Source organism: Nerophis ophidion, linkage group LG14 (genome assembly GCF_033978795.1).
Source record: "Nerophis ophidion isolate RoL-2023_Sa linkage group LG14, RoL_Noph_v1.0, whole genome shotgun sequence".
In the NCBI taxonomy this organism is placed as follows: Eukaryota; Metazoa; Chordata; class Actinopteri; order Syngnathiformes; family Syngnathidae; genus Nerophis; species Nerophis ophidion.
This window is the reverse complement of record NC_084624.1, coordinates 5,915,825-5,920,236: the sequence shown is the minus strand read 5'-3', so window position 1 is coordinate 5,920,236 and position 4,412 is coordinate 5,915,825.

Sequence of the window (4,412 nt, the reverse complement as noted above, 5' to 3'; positions counted from 1 at the left end):
ATCTAGTGTGCAAAGAGTGTATTGCACACTCCCTCGTCTAACCGCATCATTAAAGTACGTCTTTCGCAATAATCCAACAACACAATTTAAAAACCACAGCAAACAATCACTGACTACAATTGGAATACACACTTTTTAATAAAACCCGTCTAAGATGTATTCATTTAAAACTGTTTATTATCATTCAATCAATCAATCAATCAAAACTTACTTATATAGCCCTTAATCACAAATGTCTCAAAGGGCTGCACAAGCCACAATGACATCCTCGGCTTTGATTCCACATCAGGTAAAGAAAAAACTCAACCCAATAGTGAGAATCCAGTCCATAGTGGATCTAACATAATAGTGAGAGTCCAGTCCATAGTGGATCTAACATAATAGTGAGAGTCCAGTCCATAGTGGATCTAACATTATAGTGTGAGAGTCCAGTCCGTAGTGGATCGAACATAATAGTGTGAGAGTCCAGTCCATAGTGGATCTAACATAATAGTGAGAGTCCAGTCCATAGTGGATCTAACATAATAGTGAGAGTCCAGTCCATAGTGGATCTAACATAATAGTGTGAGAGTCCAGTCCATAGTGGATCTAACATAATAGTGTGAGAGTCCAGTCCATAGTGGATCGAACATAATAGTGTGAGAGTCCAGTCCATAGTGGATCTAACATAAAAGTGTGAGAGTCCAGTCCATAGTGGATCTAACATAATAGTGAGAGTCCAGTCCATAGTGGATCTAACATAATAGTGTGAGAGTCCAGTCCATAGTGGATCTAACATAATAGCGTGAGAGTCCAGTCCATAGTGGATCTAACATAATAGTGAGAGTCCAGTCCATAGTGGATCTAACATAATAGTGAGAGAGCCCAGTCCATAGTGGATCTAACATAATAGTGTGAGTCCAGTCCATAGTGGATCTAACATAATAGTGTGAGAGTCCAGTCCATAGTGGATCTAACATAATAGTGAGAGTCCAGTCTATAGTGGATCTAGTTAATAGTGTGAGTCCAGTCCATAGTGGATCTAACATAATAGTGAGAGAGCCCAGTCCATAGTGGATCTAACATAATAGTGTGAGTCCAGTCCATAGTGGATCTAACATGATAGTGTGAGAGTCCAGTCCATAGTAGATCTAACATAATAGTGTGAGTCCAGTCCATAGTGGATCTAACATAATAGTGTGAGAGTCCAGTCCATAGTAGATCTAACATAATAGTGTGATTCCAGTCCATGGTGGATTTAACAAAAGAGTGTGAGAGTCCAGTCCATAGTGGATCTAACATAATAGTGAGAGTCCAGTCTATAGTGGATCTAGTTAATAGTGTGAGTCCAGTCCATAGTGGATCTAACATAATAGTGATAGAGCCCAGTCCATAGTGGATCTAACATAATAGTGTGAGTCCAGTCCATAGTGGATCTAACATGATAGTGTGAGAGTCCAGTCCATAGTAGATCTAACATAATAGTGTGAGTCCAGTCCATAGTGGATCTAACATAATAGTGTGAGAGTCCAGTCCATAGTAGATCTAACATAATAGTGTGAGTCCAGTCCATGGTGGATTTAACAAAATAGTGTGAGAGTCCAGTCCATAGTGGATCTAACATAATAGTGTGAGAGTCCAGTCCATTATATATATATATATATATATATACTGTATATATATACACATGTATATATACATATATATATATACGTATAATATATACGTATATATATATAGCTTTTTGAGGACCCCTGAGTTATAAGTACATGAAGTTGCAATAACTTAAAAAAAAAAAAAAAGTAACACATAACAAAACCAGACCACATAAAATCAGTTATTCAGTGTTTGCTTTTATTTTTCATATACAAAAAAGATGTATTCTCATCTAGTTCATATTTCTACGCATTTTCCAACTCACGGATACAATCGACATCCTCGCCGCCATCTTCAGTCTCACACACACATACACACACACACACACACACACACACACACACACACACACACACACACACACCCACACACACACACACACACACAGAGACGGGGGAACAGTCCATACACACCAGGAGAAATATGTCTGGAAATTGAACTTTCTTTGCTTTCACGGGACTCACAAACAATATGTTTTATAAAGTCCCCCCCCCCCCAGAAAAAATTAAATACAGACATTTTATTTTCTTTTTTTTTTCCCCACAAGGGAACAGAGTCCATGTTGTTTGCGTGAGGTAAGTGGTCTGAAGAGAAGAGCTGGGTGTTTTGTAAGACAGCATTTGGAGAGGCAACAAAGCTGGCACAATGTGGTGTGGGGACGCCCCACAGCGGTGTTGTACCGTCCTGGTGCACTGCCAATGTGCGGGTGAGATGAAGACTTTGAAAAGTGTGATATTCAAATGACTATTGCTGTGTTCTTGATATTGCTGGACCCTTCCATGGTATGTACATCATCCTCGTCCTCATATTCAATACACATCTTCTAGACATTGAAGCTTCTTCACACTTATCTTGTTTTTTTTTTTTTCCTTTTACAGCTTTGACCCCAAAAACCGCAACAACGTGACGGATAACAAACAGGAACCAACATGTTTCCACAGCACAAATCAAAGCGTAAGCTGCAGGTCTAAACTATGGACAGCGCTTGATGTCACATCAGCGAGTTAGTATCAGAGGTAAGAATCTTCTTTTTTCTTTTGGGTGGTCTGCACACAACACTGTGGTCTGTACACAACACTCAGGACTTCCAGGACTGGAAACACAAAGTGGATTTTATCTAGTGGACACACTCTACACTATGTATATTTAATATATATGTGTGTGTTTGTATATATATTCATACATACATACATACATATAAATGTACACATTTAGATATGTTTGTATATATGTACATACATACATGTATGTACAAACATATATACAGATACTGCATATATATTACATAAACATATATACAGTATACATACATAGACACGTACAGATGTATATACACACACCTATATAGACATATATATGTATACACAAATATATAGATATGTATGTATGTATATATGTACATACATAAATACATGTATGAATATAGATACATTTACATAATGTAAATACATGCATACACACGTACTGTATATGTACTGTACATACATGCATAAACCCATTCATGTATATATACATATATATACACACATAATACATATACACACACATATATATATATATATACACACATAATACATTTACACACATATACATTAATATATACATATATATATACACACATATATATACATACATATATACATATATATACATATATATGCATACATACATAGCTTTTTTTTTAACTGGAAATGACATAAGAAATATGACTTAATTAAAATAAACTGATTCAGTGTTTTAAGCCTAAATTTAAAAAAAATATGCTTAACTAAAAAAATATAATCCAGAATTTGTTTTAAATTTATAACTGTGGAAATGTTTGTATTGAGTAAGGGCTTCTTTTGGCGCACTATTATAATAAAGCTAAGCGGTCGCTTTTTATTTGAAATATTCTGATTTTATTAGCATTAAATAATTAGATTAATAAAAAAAAAAATATATATTTACTTTTAACTATTTGGGTGTATAAAATCAGGCTCACCGATCGTACCAACGTGTTTAAAATTTACTTTCTAGCATCGTCTTCTAGAACATTCTAGTAAAAAAAATAACTTAAAAAAAACAAAACAAAACAAAAAACTATAAATTCTAGCATTGCCTTCTAGAACATTATGGGGAAATAAAATAACGGTCTTAAAAAAATAAAAAAATTAATTTTAGCATAGCCTTCTAAATCATTCTAGTAAAATAAAAACATTTAAAAGAACAAAGCAAAACTAAATTTTAGCAGTCTTCTAGAACATTCTAATAAAAAAACGCTTAAAAAACAAAACAAAAATATAAATTCTAGAATCGTCTTCTAGAACATTTTAGTTAAAAAACGCTTTTAAAAAAACAAAAAAACTATAAGTTCTAGCATCATCTTGTAGAACATTCTACTAAAAAAACACTTAAAAAAATTAAAAACCTATAAATTATAGCATCGTCTTCTAGAACATTCTACTTAACAAGAACATTTTAAAAAAACAAAAACTATAAATTCTAGCATTGTCTTCTAGAACATTCTAGTTAAAAAAAAAAAAAACACTTAAAAAAAAAAAAAAAACTATAAATTCTAGCATGGTCTTCTAGAACGTTCTAGCAGAAAATCATTTAAAAAACAAAACTATACATTTTAGCATTGTCTTGTAGAACATCCTAGTAAAAAAAAAAAAAAAACTAAATTCTAGCATCGTCTTTTAGAACATTCTAGTAAAAAAAACGCTTTTAAAAAAACAAATTCTAGCATCATCTTGTAGAACATTCTAATAAAAAAACTTTAAAAAAAAATCAAAAAA